This window comes from Motacilla alba, chromosome Z (assembly GCF_015832195.1).
Source record: "Motacilla alba alba isolate MOTALB_02 chromosome Z, Motacilla_alba_V1.0_pri, whole genome shotgun sequence".
NCBI classification, from domain to species: Eukaryota; Metazoa; Chordata; class Aves; order Passeriformes; family Motacillidae; genus Motacilla; species Motacilla alba.
Genome location: NC_052046.1, coordinates 58,578,663 through 58,601,557, shown reverse-complemented (window position 1 = coordinate 58,601,557; position 22,895 = coordinate 58,578,663). Strand labels below are relative to the sequence as shown.

At 34.7% G+C, this 22,895-nt stretch overlaps 1 protein-coding gene across 48 annotated transcripts in view; it reads right to left on the bottom strand.

The window, feature by feature from the left end:
• The window catches only part of PTPRD (protein tyrosine phosphatase receptor type D), a 1,163,449-nt gene that overhangs the window by 683,392 nt on the left and 457,162 nt on the right, over window positions 1–22,895 (bottom strand). For all 48 annotated transcript variants that reach the window (XM_038124763.1, XM_038124765.1, XM_038124766.1 and 45 more), the window contains one exon: window positions 8,032–8,080. The gene's annotated coding sequence lies outside the window, so the exon portion shown is untranslated. The remainder of the gene's footprint in view (window positions 1–8,031; window positions 8,081–22,895) is intronic.

Below are 22,895 nucleotides of genomic sequence, written 5' to 3'. Positions count from 1 at the left end.
CTTTTGTTTAGGATTAACACTACAGCTAGTTGTGTATTTGTTTACATGGTACATGATTTTCTCCTAAAAATTGTGAAATACTCAGTTGAGATCAGATTTTACTGTACTCAATTCCCAAATGAATGTGAGTGAATCTGTTGGACAAATCTTCTTTGAAAATGAGCCACTAAGTATTTTGTCCTCCATCTGTGCAGGAAATCATGCATTTGTGGGGCCCATCATCCCAAGTATAGGGTTTTTTTTTCATTATGCAATTTTTCAGGTTTTATTTCTATACAATATCTTACAGACCATAAAGATTCAGGAAAACTCTTCAACAGAACATGATTCAGGAAAACTCTTTAACAGAACATGCACATGCACACACTCAAAAGAGTACATTTCCCTGAAAGATAATGCAGGTTTTTCCCCAATATTTTTTCAGGGATAGTAAGTATTGAGAAAATGTCTTGTTGGACATGTATTTTCACATGACAGCTTCTAATTTAACTTCTGGAAACCAACCATAATCATGTATGAAATGGATAAAAAGTTTGCTTATTTTGCATCTTCATCAACAAATATTGACTAGATTTCATCTCAGGTCTTTATAGATCCACAATTTTTGACAATTCGTGAGATACTTTTCAAGAAGATTATTCTCTGGAAAAATTTGTTTCATTCATGAGCAGAAGCTGGATGAAGATGAAAAGGAAGGACATTATCATTTGAAGCATGTGTCCAATAGCCTAGCAACTGTATAAATATTCAGTCTGTTTTTAATTCTCTATTTTCAATTCTCTACTTTCAGTGTGAATTTGAAATTATGAAATCTCAGATAAACTTGTGCTTTAACAGCACTTTCAGTACTGCAGTGATACCATATACCCGATACCATTTATCTGCTTTCATTACAAGTATAAAACATAGAGAAAATAAAAGACCCAACAAAGAGTGGATTGAATTCTTGTTCTCAATGTGCAAAGCAGTAAACTGGATACTGCATTTAGCATTTATAAAGCTCTTTAGTTATTTATTAGGCAAATTTCATCTTCCTGTCAATTTGAGCAAAGTAGTGGCATAAACTAGTGACTCGGTTATTTTAGTGTTTTTACAAGCCGAGTGAAAATAATGCATATGAAAGATATAAATACCTGCATGCCTAAGAAAATAAAGTGTTTTGACCTGACTGACAAGGACTTATAAGATCAAGCTCATTAAAAGAGCATGAAAAAGGACTTAAGTTGCAGGCCACAAACATGAATAGTAGTCTTTTTATTAAGTTTGGAAAAAAAAAAACTAGACTATGTCGCAGGTTTATAAAAACATCAAAGCTGTTCAAGCATCATTACTTTCCTTCTTCTTTCCCCTTTTATTCTTTTTTTTTGTTTTTTTTTTAAGAACAGAATATAAATAGCTTAGCTAAAAATACCCTTAGCTAAAAATAAGTTTCAGATTTATCTATAATGTAATTTCGTGATTTACTTCAGGGATATAGTGTGTGTCACTAATTCTCTTACCACAGAATCAGCTAGACCATGGCACTGAGTACCACATCCAGTCTTAAATGCCTCCTGCAATGGTGACTCAATCCCTTCCCTGGGTAGTCCATTCCAATGCTCAGTCACGTTTCTGTGAAGAACGTCTCCATAATATCCAACCTAAACCTGGGAGAAGAGGCCAACCCCCACCTGGCTACACTCTAGATTCACGCAGTTGTAGAAAGTAGTGAGGTTTCCCCTGAACCTTCTTTTCTCTAGGCTAAACAACCCCAGCTCCCTTAGTGGCTCTTCGCAGGACTTGTGCTCCAGACTCTTCACCAGTCTCCTTGCCATTCTCTGGACACACTCCAGCACCTCAACACCTTTCCTATATTGAGGGGACAAGTGCTCAAGGTGTGGCCTCACCAGTGTCGAGTACAGGGGGACAATCCCTGCCCTGCCCCTGCTGGCCACACTCTTGCTGGTACAGGCCAGCATGCCATTGGACTTCTTGGCCACCTGGGCACTGCTGGCCAATGTTCAGCTGCTGTCAGTCACTTCCCCTAGGCAGGGCCCTTTCTGCCTGGCCACCCTCCAGCCACTCTATCCCCAGCCTGTAGTGCTGCAGGAGTTTGTGGTGGCCAAAGTGCAGGACCTGGCACTTGGACTTATGTCAATGGACTTGGCCCATCTAGTGAGTGGTACATGTTCCCTCTTCAGAGGACCAGACAGGGACACCTGGTCATAAAAGGAGATCAGGTTGGCCAGGCAGTCTCCTAAATCCCTTCTGGCTGGGTCTGAGCCCTTGGCCATCCTGTAGGTCCTTGTGATGGCATTCAAGATGATGTGTTCCTTAACCTTGCCCCACCAAGATGAGGCTAACAGGGCGGTAGTTTCCTGCAGTGTCTTTCCAGCCCTTCTTATGGATGGGTCACATTGGGTAGCTTCCAGTTGTCTGGGACCTCCCTAGTGAGCCCCAAATGATGATAAGGGATGGAAACTGGTTTGGTGAGCTCTTCTGCCAGCTTCCTCATCACCCTAGGATGGAGTCGGTCTGGTCCCATTGACATAAGAGCACATAAATGGCTCAGCTGTCACTAATTGTGTTCTCCTGGATTACAGCAGGGAGCATGCTGCTCCATGTCCCTGTCTACCATGTCAGGAGACCAGTTTTCCTGAGGATGACCTGTCTCCTGCAGCATTACAAAATGGTTGTACAGTGTCTTTTGGTTTCGGGCAGAGATGTCTTCCTTTGGGGAGTTAGTAGGTCTCTGCTAATATAAAAGCAGAACTTCTTACTACATTGAATTTTAAGTCCTCTCTATTTCATATGTTCTAAAATAATGTTAGGGGCTGAATGAAAGAGAAAATTTTGTCTTTAACTTATAATTTACATTTCCTATTCCACACCCTTTGTAAAAAGGAGTAATTTTAATCTTACATAGGCAGATACTGACACAGCTTCTACATACAAGGTAATAAGTTGAAAATATTTCTTCCTATTTCCCATATCCTGAAAACAACCAAGAAAATTTGTGTTTAATGGGATGGCTGTGAATTGATAAAGAAGTTAAAAGATATTTTAGAAAATGAGTCTAAGAACATTTCTAATAATCCATTGATAATTGTACCCACTACTATGTCCATTACAAGTGATTTCTAGTATGTCAAAGGAGAGGCATTTCTCCCACCCATCAAATAATTTAAATAATTGAACTGGAGAAAATTATTCCAAAATTTATGCCCATTTAGATGTATAACACCAGTGTTTCTTCCTTGCTCAACTTCCTTTAGATTCAACCAAATTTGGATCTTTTGTAGCTACATATGAGAAGCCCTGTCTCTTGTCCACAAGCCCTGTCTCTTAAGCAATTTTCAAGGGACAATAATTACTGGCTGGAAACTAGCAAAGTTTTTTTTAAAGAACAGGATATAATCACCATTGAAAAACCCTGGGGATTATAATGTTGGTCTCTGGTTTACATTAGAATACATTAGAAGAGATTTACTCTCATTGTATGTTTAGCTCTGAATCTGAGAATTAGATTCAAGCTACCTTTTCTTTTAAAGCTAATTTTAATTTCAGAAATAAGCATACTCCCAAGAGATGCAATGGCATTCTCAGAGGTAAAAAAGAGAATATAATAAAGATTGCATATCATCATTCTAATGATAATTTGCCCTAGGCTGTGGCCATGGTAGGACTTTTTAATCAATAATTTCAATGTATCCTTATTAGAAAAAGAAAGTATTTTCAGTATAAAAGTTTTTTTTTCTATTTCACATTTTATCCAAGTTGGTTAACTTGCACTGGTTCTATTCCTTAGTAAAAAAAAAAAAAAAAAAAAAACCCAAACACTAATGTAGTGACTATTTGGTGTTTCAAATAAAAATAAATAATTTTTTTAAGTGGTACGTTTTAATTTTTAAGAAAGATAGGATTTTTCTAGCAGGAGTTATTTTTTGTGACTTCAAGAAAATCCCAAAAAATATCAGTGAAAAGAACTTACTCACAATTTGCATACAACCTTTTACTTTTACCTTAATATGGCGTACAAAATATCTGTCCATACCTTTTCACACGTTAGTGAACCCAGTATAAAAAGTATTAAAAGATAAATTTGCTGTACTACTTCTCTATGTTTTATTACACTTATGCTAAAAATTTACATTTAAAAGAACTAGTGGTTAAGCACTTTTACAGTGCTTTTAGGAAAATACTACTTTACACATTAGAAATGCATGAATACACATTTCTATGTATGCATGCATACATATCTATCTATAGAGCAAAAATGCAATCAGAGACTATACAGGATCAAATCTGAATGCATTCAGGAAAAACTAATATGCTTTTAAATATATATGCCCATATTTATTTGTATTTATTTTCATCCATTCATGTGTAAATAAGTAATCAGAAGTAAAGTATTCTCAAAATACAATGTTAAATGCAGTAACTAGCATCATGGTGTCTCCAGCTAACATACAAGCAAATTTATAGAAATATATCTGATAATTTGTGATACATGACTCAGAGGTATTCATGTTAAATGGCATTTTGAGATTATGTCTGCAAAGTTTGTCTTCAAAAAGATTATTTTAAAATTGAAAAATATTTTTTTGCTATTATATTGGTTTTCTAGATCATATAAAATATAAGAAGTGATAAAAATTTAAAATTATGATATTTCTGAGATGATAAAATATTGTCACAAACACAGATTTATGGAAATTGTTTTGGTGTCAGTTTGTAGAAATAGACACCACAAGCTGAATGTACAATAAAACTCAAGCTCACTCTCCATGTCTATGTCCTTCCTGCCACTGCTTTCACTGATTTAAAAATGCCGAAAGGGTGAAAAAGACAACTATGGAAAATTAGCAGAATTGATTCAGCTGCTTAATATCCTAAGGGGAGAGACACAGTCTTCCCAATTTCTGAAGCTGCTTGCTGCCCCTTATAGACTCATCTCCTATCATCCACAAGGCGTCAGGAAGCAGATGGTTTTTGTTTTCATCCTCTGTATATTTTAAAAAAATTAATATTTGTTTCTAAAGGAGTATATTACAAATTTAAGTCACTGATTTGTAGCTTTTTTGAGACAATTTTCCATAGTCTGGAAATTTTATTTTCTTTCTTTAATCACATAAGGCAACAAATAAATAAAGTATATAAAAGGAGTTAAAAAAATTAATAACTGAACCATGAGAGAATGAGAAAAAATGGTAGAAATAAGCAGGTCAGAGAAAAATGGTTTTCTGGGTTCATGTTTTTGGTTTTGTGGGTGCTTTCTTTTAGTTAGATATGTTTATTTTTAACTGTTATTTATTTATTTTGTATAAAAAATAAGTACTGCCAGTAGAGGTTGGCATGGACAGGACCTTCACATAAGGTTGGGTAAGTTTCTGGAATTCATTTTCCAATGAAATATTTATTTTCATCCATTGGTTCTCTATGATTTAATTTTTTTTTAATTTCCATAAGAATGATCATGTAATTCTTAAGTGAAGGAGAAAGTCGAAATTATTTAATTTTTAGGTAATATTTCTTAAATACATACATAAAAGAACATCTTTGAATGATGAAACAAAAATGAAAAAAACCAGTAAGATTCAGAAAATCAGTACTAGTATTAGCTTTGCCTGTGTCCTGTTTTTAGAGTTTTTATAATAAATTATTAAATCAGGCATACCAAAAACCTTTCTTTAAACTTCTAACTCAACCAAGCATGGTTTTGATCCAAATTTTTCAAGGATTTTTTAATGCTCAGTAGCTGTCTGTATCATTGTCTGTTCTACTGTTCTACTGCTCTTTTCCACTTCAGTCAGCTGGATCACTTTTGTGTATATAAATTTCAGTCCAATAAAACAATGTCAGAAAGTTCTCTGACAAATCTGATGTACATACAGTTTATAAACAATGCTGAGGAGAATCCCATGTTTTACAGACATAATTGAACTTTATTAATTCAAGTAAGGAATTAATTAGACTATTTATCTTTCTACTTCAAGTAGATTGGTAAGATGATAATATTGGAAAAGAGCTCTCTTACATATTAAATCCCTACCAGATGCATTTTTAATTGCTCCAGCTATCCTGAATTTAAGTGATCTGATTTAAAGAAGAGGCAAATTGGGTTTTTTGTGGGTTTGTGGTTTTTTTCTTTTTTGTTGGGTTTTTGAAGGTTTAAGAGCTTTTCTCCTGGATTTCCCCACAAAATTTAAGGATTTCTCTTTTGTATTGTTTGGGGACGTCTATTTGTATTATTTTTTTAATATCAAAGCCTCCTCCCTGTTAATTTACCATAATTTTATCATATTTATCAATTATTTAATGCAGTTAGCTTAGCTGCCTCCGGTATTAATACCTATAAAAGTCCTTTTAAATAAAAGGTTTCTCACACCATAAGATACCATTGTCTTTGTATACTTTCTTTGAAAATCAAGCTTTATTATACATAATACACACAGACACACACACAGACACACACACACATGCTTGTGTGTATTTTATAGCATCAGTTGTTCAAAACAGAGGGGGAAAATGTTACCAGGAGTCTTATGTTAACTAATATACCAGAATTATAGTGAGACTTCTCTAACAGTCACTTCAGTGTAATTTTATTAAACACTGACAGTGTTTCCTCAACTACCAGAAATTAACAAACTTCACAAGGCAATTATCTATACAGTTAGTAGTTTTGCTTACTTATAAAGAATTGTGGAATAGCAATGATCAAACTCATTCAGAAGGACTGAGTAAAAGAAAAAGAAATAAACTCATGGAAAACCAGCAGAAATGAAAGGCAAACAAAGTCCACTGGAGCTGCCTAAATATTAAGAAATAATATATTACATGATTTTTTAAAATTGATAATACAAAATTTAAAATTTTAGGCTTTCACAAGAAGCCTTTGAAACAGAAATATGCCATAAAACTAAAAATTTATAATTCAGTACAAAAGTAGCAACCTGGCAAAACTGAACTACTACCTTCATACAGTGAGTGGAAACACAAAGCAAAGCTGATAGATCTGCTCTCCTGGGTTTAGGTTTCCACTGTCTTGAAGTGCTGTTTGCTGCCCATGTATGCACAGTATGACAGCTACTCGTGTTGTGCAAATGAGGTTTACTCATGAGTTTGATCCTAATTGCATGCTAATCATATTGTCCCTTGTTATGAAACAAGCACTTTACTTTGTTATGTCTAATATTATGAAACAAGCTTAAAACACAGGAGAATACTTTGGTAACCTGTTTAAGCTTGTTTGCCTCAATAGCTTTATCACATTACTTATTAAATTATTTCAGGAACATGCTAAATATCAATGCATTTTGTTCAACTGACTTCATGTTAAACATAACATTTCTCAAAAAACTTAGTTAGTGAAAAACTATAAGAATTTACTTATAGCAACCACAGGTTTCCAGTAATTTTAGTTTTTATTATAACAGCTTATCTCCCACATTGTAACATAAAAATCCTGACAGTAAGAAATAATTTTGATAGAACCTGTAACATGGTCATATTACTGTTTTCTGCTGCTTGGCCCCGATTCACTCCTAAACGATGGTTTCTCACCAGTTATTTAATGTACAGAAATACAGTTTACAACTGGAGAGAGAACCTCTGTCATATTTGCAGATTGTGGTCTCCTTGGTTCATGTTATCTCTCTCTCTGAAATTACATCATTTTCTGTGTTTGATGACTATGTTAATGCAAGTCTCAAAATGCAAAATGTTCAAATTACACACAGAGCATTGAAGTGCAGTTATGCAATGATGTCTTCAGTCAAACTATGTTAAAATACAACAAATAAACAAAACATGAGCAATTTAATTTTACTGTAATGGGGTAAGCCTAAAAAAACCCTCCTTCTTCCTCACAATATCTTGAAACAAATAGAGATTAATTAATCGCTGATATTACTGGTTGATGTTAGCACAGACTTGGTGGGACTTCTTTGGTCTTTTTATGTGTTAGGAAATATGTTCATATGCTAGGAAACAGTTATTCACAGAACCATCCCAATGCAGGATAAAGAAATAACAAAACTTATTACTCACCCTGAGCTTGCAGGTTTGGAACACAATCAAAACAACTCTATCCTGAGATCTGAAAAACACAAAACAAAAGCTTTCTATCACCACTGACATTTAATAGTCAGACATTAGATATACAACAAAACAAGTAAATGCTTGTTCAATACTTTTACATACCACAAATATTTAACATATATATACCTTACTTGAATATCAATTGACATAAGCCTCAAATAGCACAGCCTGAAAGAAGCACATTTTATCTCAGAAAAGCAGCCTGATAAAAGCCTAAGGTTTTAAGTGTGTTCAGTCTTCCTCTCCCTACACCCCAACAGTGTTTTGAAGAAAAATCAATTTTAAGCTCTCTCCTGGAAATTAAAATTTGTGAATTTCTGTGGAGACCAGTAAACTCTGGGGATATCTGGGTAGAAGAGAGAGCTCTGACTGTACACCAGAGCAATTTAAATTATGACTTGAGACGTTTATTTGAACATAAATATTTCCTTTGTAAAACAAATTACTTTTACACTTAGAAGGTAATAAAAAACATCAGACCATATTTTAGGATTTCATTTCTAGGAGGGGAAAATCAAAATAATCAAAATAATAAAAAAGGATATATTTTCCAGTTTGAAAGGGGTCAGAATGCTTTGTGATGACTGATGAAAGCGCATCAGGGTAGAAGCACTAGAGAGTCTGATTGGACATGGATGTTTGTACATATGGGGATGCAAAGAACAAATGCTTTTTATAAAAGCAGAGGAAGAAAACAGATTAGTGCAGCAAATTCCCTTATGATCATCAAATACAAATGATTCATCATTGAATTAACATTCATTTCATGGAACTGGATGCATTTCTTTATAATTGCTTAGATTTGTTAAAATTATCAATACTATAACCATGGTTATTCCATTAATAAGGTTTGAGGTTACACATTAGCTTAATAAAAACAATCTAAAATTGATTTTCCTGCAGCAAATTACTTTCCAACTTTTTGTCTACAGGCATTTTTCTCTTTCCAGTGCAACATTAATGAAGATTAATGCTAAAAATTTAAAATCTGGTAAATAAATATCAGAAAATGCAGAAATGAAAAATGTGTCTCTTTCAATAGTAGAAAAGAAAGATACATAGAAAAATTACACATAAACATAATATAAAATTTATGTATTTTTATGCTTTAATGATAATTAACATATAAAAGGAGAATATTAGATGCCATAATGGTAATCTCCATGCTTTGGAGTAAGCATGTATGCTTTTGTAATCTTAAGAATATTCAAGACATCCTATTAACAGATTATCCATTCAGTGCTTGCAGTGTTGCCAAGTTTTAACAAGTTTTCCATGGTGTTTGTATTAGATAAATTAGTTTTGCGGGGTTTTTTGGTTTTTGGTTTATTTTTTATATTGGTTGTTTTGTTTGTTTGTTTGTTTGTTTTTGAGGGATTGCTCTTGGGTTTTGGGCTTGCTTGTTGGTTTGAGGTTTGTTTCATGGCTCAAAGTTTAGCAGATTTTTTTCCCCAAAGGGTTTTAGACGTTCAAAAAAATAACCTGAGGATAAAAATATATCTATTTACTCTTTCTTTATATTGAAATAGTCTATTTTTTTTACTTTTAATTTCTAACTTGAGTTTTAGCTAAACATTTAACAGTGAAAATCCAGCAGAACCTCATCAATGTCTCCAAGTTAAAGACCTCCATGAAAGACCTCCACCATAAAAATACATTTCGTCTTAGGTCTCTCAACGTGCTGAACAGTCTGTTGTCTCTGAAGAAGTCATCATGCAATATTTTTGCTATTTGGCTAGGGGGGAAAAACAGGGAAAAAAACCCAAACAACCCAACAAAATCCCTATTTTAAGAGTTTAACTTTTTTTCTCCAATCACATTTTCTCGCAACAATTTTTTCGTTTTTTTAATTTCTCTTCCCCTTCCTTGTCTTAGGACAGCAGCAGTATATTAATTCTGATAGGAGAATCACAGTGCAAGTGAAAACATGCCTCATAACCTAAATACACTTTGCAAGCACTGTCTTAAGAGTCTAAATTAACCTGAGGCTCACTACAACTTTTTTCTATTTTATTATTTTGAATATCTGTGGGGACAATTATGCTAGACTGTTTTGCTCTAGCTTTAACAAACTGAAGGAAAAAAAAGTTACCTAGAATTGAAATTGGATGAAAAACCCTCTATATTACCACCTTCCCTACAAAATTAGTTAGTGGCAACACTCTGATCCTTACATTAAAAGCCTCCAAGTGCTTAAAATTGGGAAATTATCTGCTAATAATCCTTAAGAATAATCTTAGTTCTGCTGTGAACTAAAATATAGATCCAGAAAAGTTACAAATTCTCTCTGTTTACAAACTTTCCTACTCTGTAAGCTCATCTTGGGAGTTTTAATTATACACTCAGGTTTAGATGAAAATGCTATTTTTATACATTAATTCTTTGTATATAAATTGAAAATATCAATAAGATAGTTCATTTTATTGTATTGCCAGAAATTAATTGTACTTTAAAGAGAACAGAAACTCTGCCTCCTGGAAGTAATTTGGTTTTATTTAATGTAAAAAGTGATTTATTCTCTAAGTTTGCACACACAACTCAAGGACATTATTCAGCAATAATTTAAATGTTTAGCAAGTTTCCACTGTTACAGGATGTTTCTCCAACAGTTGTCAAGTTTTTAAAGCTTATTTTCACAAATTTGTTTAAATTTCACCAAGCCTGAAATCATCACAATTTTAGAAAACAAGAAAGGGGCTATTAAAATATGAAAATGCTTTATTCTATTGAGATTACCACTTCAGTAAAAACCACTGATAGTGTTCATTAACTAAGTAGACTATTTCATTTTCAGTGTTCTTTTATAACTCCTCCTTTTTAAAGGCACCATGTGAACTACCAGGCTGTAACTATCACTCCATGAGGACTCAGTACTGGACAGCAATATTATACCTCCTTTTCAACAGGTAAGGGGGGGAAAAAAAAAAGAAAGGGAATAAATTGTGGTTTTCAATAGTCTTTTTGCAATTTGAATTTTAAATACGGTTTATAATTCAGCATAGAAAACAATTTCCTCTACTTTTATGATGAATACGAAGACAAATTCCAGATGGAATTCCAACAGTGTGTACTACCATCTCCCATTAATTCCAATTTTCTTTGCAAAGATTTTACCAAGTATCAACAGGCTTGAAAAGTTAAATTTAATCATAGGAAAAGCATTGTCCAAAATTTTATTTCACTCCCACTATTAGCATCCTGAGATATCCTTTCCAAAAGGAGTATAAAATTAAAAGTTAAGGGTGTTCCAAAGAGACCATGAAAGAGAAATTTTTAACATTTTGTTTTAGTGTAAATTAGCTTTTTACACCTCTATCTAGTTATTTTTGCATTTCTAAAGTATTTTAGATTTTTTTCATGGAGAAAGAGAGGCTCAGTGGGGATATTATTGATCTCTGCTAATGCCTAAAAGGGACCTATAGCAAAGTGGGGGATCAGCCTTTTCTCCCAAGTGACAAGAGACGGGACAAGAAGAAATGGCCTCAAGTTCCATCAAGGGATACTGTAGATGAGGAAGAATTTCTTCACTGTAAGGGTGGTTAGGCATTGGAAGAGGTTGCTCAGGGTTGCATGATTTCTGGAAGTACTCAAAAACACGTAGGTGCGGTACTCAGGCAAATGGTTTAGTGGGGAACACAGCAGTGCTTGGTGAAAGGTTGGACTTAATTAGCCTTAAGATCTCTTCCAATCTTAATGATTCTATTATTCTATGAATACAAGATCCTTTCCCATTTCTTAGATTTTTAGAAAAACAGTATAATGTAAAAGAGATCAGTAATAGTTACATCGACTATTGTGTTGTCTAGTTCTTTCAAAACTTGAAACAGATTTGAGTAAAGCTTAATATAAGAGCAGTAGGAAAGCATTTTATGTAGGACTGCTCTATAATTTTCCTGATATCTGTGTTCCCTTCACTTAAAAAAATGTCAAATGCTATTGTTCCAAATTTTATCTTCGATCCATGTGCTTTGCTTTAATTTTTGTAATATTCCAACATCAGACATTTCATAATATTTTTCAATTGTTGCTCAATAATAACCTTTGTCAATCTCATAACATTTCTTCAAAAGACAAAAAAAAGTTCCTCCTGAAGAAATAATAAAGTTCCATTAAATTATATAATCTCTATTTCTTAATCTCCTGAAGGAACATTCTAGTTTATAACTAAATACAGGTGTTCATATATCAAAGCCTAAAAACATAACCCCATGCATAATTCAATTATTTTATGGAGATTATATTAGTTACAACATATATATATTTCCTGGCAGATTATCTATACTTGCATAAAATACGTCTCCCTTTCTTCTCAGTACTAACCTTAACTGAAAACCCACCCAGCTTTGTCACCAAAACATTGCAGTCTGGGATTCCCTACCACAGCAAAGATCTCATATCCATTACATGACAATACTATCAAAAACTTTTCTATTACAGACTAATTTTTTCTATCCATATTACTTTGTTAGCTTCTTTTGTTTGTATGCTGGAATGTTTATATTCTTGAATGGCTATATCTGAACTTATGAGGCAGATGCTCTTTAATTCCAGTGTTGATGATGTTCAGATATAGAGCTTGCAGTATGTTATTATTTACCAGTGTGAATCCTCACTTTCCCCTTAACTATTTGCCTTTAAAAGCAGCATCATGTGCATAGAAATCAGGAAAGGAGATATGGTATGCTTAAACAGGTCGAGAAATTTTGATGGCATAAGAAGCAGTAGTGTCAGATTTATTAAAGAATTTGTCTATGTTGTAACAAACTTGTAGTATTAGGCTATGTTAAAATTTTGTGTTTCTGCATTATATCCAATTATTTTTTTAAATTTGTGCATTTTGTCATGGCATCCTTTTCTTTTTCTTGCACACTCTTGTTTTATATAAGTTGTCTAATTTGTTAGGATTTTTGTAAATTCTAATCCTATCCTCTGGAGCACATGCAATCCTGCCTAGCTATCCATCAGCCAGAGATTTTTAAAGCTTATGGTTTCTTCTGTCATTTAAATCTCTTTTCTTTTAGACGCTGAAAAACAACACGGCCAAAACAACCCCCTGTGGAACTCTCCAGCTGAAATGATTAATAATGATCCCTCGTTAACTGAAAGTAATTTTTTCAAACAGTTGGTGGCTACATCTCATCCACACTTTACTGGTCTGCTTAAAAGAATGTAATAGTACACCCTACATCCCCCTTAATGAAAATATAATTATGTAATATTTCCTTTTTTCTCATAATGGAAAAGATCATGTTTTAGCAGTTTGTAAATAAATTGGACTTACAGAGTCAAAAACATAAAAAACATTTCAGAAAAAGTAATTCTCTCATAATTATCACCATTTATAAACAGTATGAATCTTCCTCAAGCTGCACTGACATTAACATTTGCTTTCAGCACCATATTGGTAATTTTAAAGTCAAAGTTGCAGGTGGCTTGTCACTTTAGTTATACATACCTTCAGAAATGTTTGTCTATAAAATCTGTATTGTGGGTTAAGAATGTAAATACAGGTATTTTTAAACATTATACTGTAAATATGCACTCCTTAAAACCAAAAGCTTCTTTATAGCCTATGACCATGCAATTGATTTTAAATAGACTACAAAGGTCAGGACTTCTGGAGAGATTCTATATAATTTTCAAAGTAAGAATGGTCCATATCAGTTTATTCTAACATCTTTCATCTTTCTAGCATTCTTATTAACAAATTGAAATCAGGGAAGGCAAACATATTCTTACATGAAAGGGCTGAAGTCCAAGAGTACTTAGAAAAAAAGCTGGTTTGACTTTTTTCTGATGTTGTTGTATAGGTCTTCAAATTTGCAGGTGTTCATAAGAAGTGCAGGGAGCCCAGTTATGTCACTATCTTTTTAACATGACATTAAAATGGAGACTATTAGTTTATTAACAAATGTATAACATGCTAATTACCTTTACAGGAACTGAACATAATCCTTTTTTTTTACTTATTCATAAAGACAAGAAGTGAAACTACTAAAGGGAGATTTTTTTTTTTTCAGTTTAAAAAACTTTGGGAACAATTTTATTGGTTAACAAACTACTAACAAATTAAAAACCTGTATCTGAAGAAGAACTACTGAAACCTCCTTAATGGAAAAACTGAATGCAACTATATTATGAACTGGAAGGTAGCTAACTCTTGCTACTAGTAGGTCCAAGATAGATGCTAGCATGGACATTTGTTAGACGTTTTTATCATACTGTTATCTAACACTTATTATAGAAAAGGCAGCTCTGGAAAAAACCAGAAATGTCTCTTTTCAGATAAAGAACTCAAATGGTATTGGCAACAGTATGTCATGTAACATAAGTTATTTATGAATCAGAACCTCTCTATGCACTAAGTAATAAAATTAATTATGTTTTGAAATAAAAATATGCAATTCTAATATTTGTTCTAAGCCTTTAGTTTACATGCTATTCAGTCCTTGAAGCTGTTCTTTAGAGATTCTACCACCCAATTAGAATAAATTTTTAGAGTTAACCCGGTGGTGGAATTTCCATTATGTAAAAATGTTAGTCATCAGAATTCAAATTTATTAATTCTTTGTAAAGCAAATTTAAAACTTCATTGCCTTTGGACAGTTTTCACCTTTATATAATATTTTAATTGCATTTTTCATCTGATATTTTTGCAGGCTTTTTTTTCTATTGAATCAATTTGCACAAAAAGCAGAAAAAAGGAGTAACCTTAGTATAGGCTAGTCAGTCTTTTAATTGACCATATAGAAAGGCCACTCCCACATCCTTTACTTTCAAATCTTGGACTAGTCATGCAGTCTTATCACACAGATTTCCAGTTATGGTTAATCTGTTTCCCAAACAGTTGCAAAAAATATAAAGTCAATGCACATAAAGAGTTTAAAAGATCTTGGCTTATTCAGATAATCTATGGAATATAGAGTATTAGAATCACTAAATATTAAATCTGAGTTGAACATCACCTTCCAAATATCCTCTGCAAATCTTAACTATTTAAAAAAATACATCCTTATCAGAAGACACACCACAAAAATCTTGGCAAAATCAACAAAAGAATAATCTCGCTTGATCCAAGACACAAAGCCATGCTGAATTAATGGTATAAACTTAGTGGTAGAATTTTGAAAGAATGAATATAAAACCTAACTGATTCCACAATCAGAATTTACAGAATCCAGTAAAATGTAACCATGCCATTTCACACTAACAGAAAATTGACTCTTCTAAAAAACAAACAAACAAAAAAATAAGCAAACTACTTAAAAGTTAATCCAATTTGAAAGCAAAAAGAAATCTGCAACCTAAACATTTTTAAGAAAATACATTATTTAGGGTTACAGAAGAGTTACATTTGGTTATACAGAAGGAGGAAGAAGTCATCCTATGAGGTGAATGAGTGGTAAGATGGTTAGCTTTTTAAACGTAGTAGTTACTTTCATATTGCCCATTTATAAATGTAGCTATATTACTATTTGTAGCTATATTACTATATTACTATATTACTATTGCTTATGCTAACATCCCAGTTTTGGTGTTTCACAGAAACACAGAATATTTAGAGTTTAAAAGGACCTCTTTAGGTCATCCAACTTCCCTGCCAAGGCAGAGTCACACCGGGATGTGTCCAGGTGGGTTTTGAATGTGTCCAGAGAGGGAGACTCCAAAACTCATTGGGTGACCTGAACTACAAGTATCATTGAGTCCAACTCTTCAGTGAATAGCTCATCCAGAGATGGCCTTGTCATTATTAGTATAATTCTCAAACCAATTGACCTCATCTCATGTTGAGGCTGGTTCAGCCTTGAGAAGAGACAAAATGTGTATAGATATCTAAAATGGGGGAGCTAAAAGGACCAGGCTCTTCTCACTGGTGCCAAGCAACAGGACAAGAGGCAGTGGGCAGAAACTGATGCACAGAAAGTTCCACCTGAATATGAGGGAGAACTTTACTATGCAGGTGACTGAGCACTGGAACAGATTGCCTAGAGAGGTTGCCTAGGGATGATGATATCCCTCAACCTGCTGTCCACACACATTCTGATACACCCCAGAATACCATTGGCCATCCTGGCCACAATGGCATTGCTGGCTTATGGCCAACTTGTGATCCACAAAGAGTCCCAGATCCTCTATAGAACTGCTGTCTAGTAGGTCAGCTCTGCACATGTAGTGATGCTTGAGGTTATTCCTCCCCTGGTGCAGGGGGAGGAATACTTGTCATTGTTCAACACTTGTCCTTGTTGAACTTCATAAAGTTTTATGCACACAACCTGCCAGACAATCAAGGTCCCACAAAATGGCAGCACAGCCTTCAGGAGCCGCTTCCCCCAATTTCGCCTCATCAGCAAACTTGCTGAGAGTACTATTCATCCCTTTGTCCATGTCACTGAGAGACAAGTGAATATGACTGGATCCAGTATTGCTCCTTGGGAAACACCAGTAACTACACCAGCTTGCAACTGGATTCTGCTCCATTGATCACAACCCTCAGAGATTTGCCATTCAGCCACATTAGAACAGAATACTCAGGAATCTCCATCACTTCCTCCATGGCCTAGCGCAACATGGAACTATAATCCTGGCTAGGGCAGTATGTAACAATGTCATTACATCTTTAAGTTGTTTTCAGTGAAAACTTATTCTACATAGATAAAAAAAAGAGAGAGAGAGAGAGAAATGTCACAAAAGAAAAAAATCACACTTTGCGAAAAAGTATTCTTTTTAAAGATCTTAATGTCGCTGAAATGTACCCTTGTAAAAGAATGATTTATGCTAAACCTAATGCAATGATATCCTCTTACACAGTATAAAACTTTTAAGGGGCCCTAACTGTCCTGTTATCATTTGTTATCATTTAGGATAAGAAGACAAACTAGTAATAAAATAGTAGAAATTCTAAGGACATGGGAAGAATCAGAATCAATTGCAGATGTGAACAACACAGTCTCTCTTGAGACTGCAGAATAGACTAGATATATTTATTTTATGATCCCTTTTGTTGTGCCCTAGGCTGTAAAAAGAAATTGTTTGGTTTTTCTTTGTCATTTCAACCCATGGAGGTGTGCTATTGTATATGAATATGAAAATGTATTTTTGTAAAAATCGTTTTACTGTGAAGTCTGGAACGATAATTTTAACAGCTGAAAATTCTGTTAGAGTCAACCCGATTTTAATTTCTCCTATAAGCTAGAATTGTTAAAAATCAGCATACCTGGATTACATAAATATTGACAGGTGGCATGCACTACTCCCAAAGCAACTATTGAAAATATCAACCATTGCTGCTAGACAGATTTCTTCCTTATTTAGGTAAATATTTCTGTTTGTTTATATTTTAATAAATGAGAAAATTTATTACATGACATCATAAAAGTAGTAGATTGGTAGATAAATGTTTTAGATGAATGAAACAGAACTGTTAAAGGCAGAAGAATGAGTTCAGAGTCAAGGAGTATAAATGTTACTGCTACTCATTATTCACAAGTGCCAGCTTGATTTTTTTTCTTGATGCACCTTGTAGTTACACCAATGCTTCAGAGTTCCTACTTGAAAGCAAAAAATGCACTTCTTATACAAAGGGGTTAATGATTAGTCTTTTGAAAGTTTGCTTTACAGAATGTGAATGTTGGAGGCTGAGATTCACTTAAAGTATGTAAGTATATGAAAAAACTGTTTTGAAGAACTCAAAGTCAATAAACAGGCTGATCTAGTCTCATGTCACAGCTTCCTTTCTTGCAATTATCAGAGAAAAGTATCAAATAAAAATTTAGTTATAAACATGTCTCAGATTATAATTTTTATTGAAGAATTACAAATACTGGAAAAATGTGCAAATATTTGGTAAAAACCTTTTAGTTGTATACATTTGTAATGTATTTTTCTTGGTGATGAGCTACAATATTTGAATTACTATAAAATGGTTGCTTGGCAAATCAAACTCAAAGAAAAGAATGAACTCCTAAAGTAAAAACATTTTTAATATTTACTTTTCTCAGTACTCCTCCATTGTGATCTCAAACATTAATGAGAGCTCTGGAGCTATTCTACAAGACTGATGAGTTATGACATTAGGACACCTTCTTAGCATTCTCTTGTATCAGTTGAAGGAGAAAGATATGTAATGGTGGACTGTACCATAAAATTCATATGTGTTCTTCATCTGTGAATAAACAATACCAACATGTTGGACATTGCTGTATTTGATGGAACATGTAACATATCAATTTGTTCATTTATGATGAGCACACTACAGTCCAGAAGACTGAAACTTTTACGATATCTTCATTAGGACAGCTAGAAACTAAAAACTGTTTTTTTTGGAGTTGCTATCAACAGGGACTTGAGATTGTTCTGTGTGAGAGCATATAGTTTCCAGTTTGTAGGTGAAAAAATGACAGTGTTGTCCAATTTGTAATATATTTAAACCTCTTTTTTTATTTGGGAATGTAATAAATAGGGTGGCTAGTTTTTGGAAAAAGCATACAACAGAAAGTTCATGACATTATTGTAGTTAAAGGAGAAGTGTGGGGTTTTCGTATATTTTTGTCAAACAGGCACAGAATGAAGAGAACAGTGAACAGAATGGTTCATATCTCTGTTGGATCCAATTCAGAGTTGCTTGCTATGAAATGTAGCTCCAAATCCCACTGGTAACAACTGAAATTTGAATTTTCTTCAACCCAGACCTGTCCTGATGCCTTTTGAGGAGCAAATAAACCTTTCCCTGAAAAAACATACACTTTAAAACCCCCACAAATTATTGTGCAGCAGAATTCCTTTCTTTTGGCTGTCTCTTACATTTATAATTCATTATTTTTCATGGTGGGAAATTATACTCATCACTATTTGCACCTATTATATTTATTTCAGGTAGATAATGACAAGGAAGACTTTTGTCCTTTTATTAGAGTCAAAGACCTAGGCTTTTGTCCTTATGTGATGAAACCTTCTTGAAAACATTGTTGAGGTGAAGGAAAGATTAACTAATTGGCACGCTCTGATTGGATAAATGGTCTTGGATCTGGAAAGCGAACAAACAGTAGACGAACTTTTTCACACAAGCAGTGTGAACTTCGTTTTTCCTTGAGACATCTGAGGTAGGAGACCAGCAGGTGTCAGAAACCTTGGTGAGAGCAGCTAACTGGCATTAGCCGGGGGGACAGTCACAGAGACTGGTCTAGAGCCACATTATTAGTGTATGCCTGCTTGACTGACATACAATGTGATAGATAGCAAAAAGCAATGGTTCTCTACCAACACACATCCACAGGCAGCCAATGCTCTGCTGAGGTGGAGCCAAGAGAGCACAGATGTTGGCAACCCAGCCAGATGCAATACGCTAGTGATTAGCCTGAATGTCCTGCTCCTGGGACTCTGGTGGTGTGTCTGGGCTGGTTACAGACACTGGGCCTTGGCTCACTAGAATGTGAAGTGTGGGAACTGGCTGTGGAATAGAAATATTAGAAAAGAAACTTAGTTCACCAGATGTAAGTATCCTGCTCAGGAAATTAATGTCTGATCATATCTGAGCAAGCAGTTGTGTTCTGTTCCCACAGCTGTACCACCAACACTCTTAACCACCAAGAAAGTGTTAGAGAGAGACTAGGCAGTCTGCTCCTCAGATATAGTCAGTTGGGTTCAAACACTTTCAAGAGGAAAATTCCACAAGTTCTGAGAGTTATTTATACTAGAAGTAAATCATATTTAAATGAAAAGCTTTTTCTAGTATCTAGCCATTATTTCTTGTGTTACATATTTTTATTTTTAATATTGCCATCAAACAGTATCAGGCAGAGCTCAGCTCTGTTTTCTCTGTTCCCTCCTACCAGGTATCTGTACACAGTAGAAAGGGCCCTTCACAATGTTATTCTTTTCCAGGAGGAACAGACACAGTTCTGGAGCCTCTTGTGACCCAAGCTTGTGCTGGGGTCCACATCTCATTTTGGTGGACTCCTCGGAAGTCTCTACAGTAGGTCAATATCTGTCATGTGTAAAGAAGCCATAGGTTGGATACAGCACTCAAGTCTCAGACAGCAGAGCAAGATTTTTCCCCAGATCTGCTGGCTGGTAACCTGGTAGTCCAGCCTGTGATGTGGCCATGGCTTTGTTGCTGCCTTGGGGTCTTGCTCCCTGAAGGCGACCCTGCCATCCCTGGGGTGTCTTCTGCTGCTCCAAAGCAGTTGTGCCAGACCTGTTCTTTGTCCATGCTTTATCCATTGCAGGGGCTGAGCCTTACATTTGCTTTGTGGAACACATTCATTTACTCCTTGGAAAATTTAGAAATTAGTGTTTGTTTTAAGTAGGATGCTGCTCATAAAGCAACATAGAACCATGTAGTTTGGAAAACACCCCTAAGTTCACTGAGTCCAACTGTTAACACAACACCTCCAAATCCTCAATTAAACCAGATCCTTAAGCACCATGTCTTAGACACCTTCAGGAATGGTGATTCCTTCCGTCACTTCCCTGGGAAGCCATTTCAAATGCTTGACAAGCCTTTTCATGGACATTTTTTTCCCAGTATCAAGTCCAACCTTCCTTGATGCAACTTGAGGCCATTTTGTCTTCTCCTATGACTTGTTACTTGGGAGAAAAGAACAAGCTTCATGTTGCTACAGCCTCCATTCAGATATTTACAGGACAATTAGTTCTCCCCTCAGCCTTCTTTTCTGCAGGCCAACCAATATCCACTCCCCCAGCCCCTACTCACAGGACTTGTGACCCAGAGCCTTCTCCAGTTTCATTGTCCTCTTGACATATTTCTTCACCTCAATGTCTTTCCCAAAGTGAGGGGCCCAAAACTGAACTCAGGATTCCCACCAGTTCCAAGTATCAGGAGAAGATCGCTCTTCTGGTCCTGCTAGCCGGACTGTTGCTGAGACAAGCCAGGATGCCACTGATCTTTTGGCTTTTTGGCTTCTTGGCCACCTAGGCACTGCTTGCTCATGTTCAGCTGCTGTCACCAGCACCCCCAGGTCCTTTTCCACTGGGCAGTTTTCCTGCCACTCTGCCCCAGCCTGTGGCACTGCCTGGGGTTGTTGTGACCCAAGGGCAGGATCTGACATGTCATAGTGTTGAACCTAACACCATTGGCCTCAGCCCATGATGCAACCTGTCCAGATCCCTCTGCAGAGCCTTCCTTCTCTCCAGCAGTTCAGCAATCCCACCCAAACTGGTGTCACCTGCACACCGATTAAGGATGCACTTGATTTCCTCATTCAGATCCCCGATATAGATATTAAACAGGACTGGCCATGATTCTGTGTACATCTTATATTTGATCACCTTGTCATTTAATTATCATTCACTAGGCCACATAATAGTACTTTACATATTGTTACCTTTCATTAAAATTTACCGACTATCCAACAATAAGTGATGTTCCTTTGTTTTTCCTCCTATCATTCACATAGTTTACTAACTTTCTACTTTTCTAAACCTTGATTAAAACATTGAATGTTTTCTTCTATTGTTTTTAGACCTAACAGCATTAAACATTTAACTTCTGTCAAGAGGTAAAGAAAAACAATCCTCATTCTACATAAAATGATTACGCAAGTCTTCAGCTTTTCTGTGGGTCCTGAGAGTAGAGATTCTGATTTTAATATCTATAGAAATTTTATCAGCCTTGACTTTAAAATTTGAAATTTAGATGCAAGTTTTTTCCCAGATAATATATTCCAAGAGAATGTGAATCCCAAAGTAGTTGTCTCAGAATACACTCTGCAATACTATACCATAAGTATAAATGATAAAATCATGGAAATCATGGTTATATTAAAAAGTATTATGTATGTACTTTTTGATATATATTCATACAAAGAAAAATTGACAGAACAAGTGGCAAATGCTGTGCTTTCGTCTTTTATGTCAAAACACACATAGAAATCAGTGAAATAAATATGTCTACGCTTCACTTACATGATTTAGTAATAACTTGATCTGAACTAGAAACCAACAGCAGATGTCTGAAAATTTTTTCACACTATCAATCCACAAATTCTATTGTACTTGTCAGGGAAGTAGATGATAATAAACCTTGTATTTGTGTGTGAGCAATGGTGGGTTGTAACAAAAAAGAGAAAGGGAGAGAGTGCCTTTACAACACAGTGTAAAAAACATAACCATTCAATGGAAGCTGAGACAGCAAATTTTCTGTCATAACCCCACCAGTAAGAAATGCTAGATCATCCCCGAGTCAAAAGTCAAAGAAAGAATTCAGACTTCTGGGGTGCAAGACCAAGTTACTTTGGAATTCTTTCTTGTGTATATGCTCGTGCATATTTAATTGTGTGTATTCTTAATTGTGTATATGTGTATATGTACAAATCTTCTAACTCACTTGAAATGCATTTAGGAAAAATGCCTGAAAAGATTGTTCATGGTGCTTGACTTTTACCTCTTTTATACATTGTGTGCCAACTTTGGATTTATTTACTGTAGACATTGCATTAAAGAGAAAAAGCTTCTAAATGTGAACAAAAGTACTCTAAATCTGATTCTGCTGATTCTGATGCACTGTGTTATCTTATAGAATTACTTAAAATTTGTACATGTCCTACACCAAGCTTCTAAGGCATTTACTTGCATACCAAAGAAACAAAAAAAAAGGGTGCGAGTTTTTTTATCAATGAAGTAAAATATTTAAATATCAGTGGGGGCTAATGATGCTAGAATCTGAATGTGTCTAAAGTTAGCAGCGTGGTCTATTTTAAAATGAAATAATTTGTTTTTAATTACAAAAAATGCTTTTATTTCTATGTTGTAGTGTTTCAATTGGTTTACTACATGATATTCTGATAAGAGAGGCA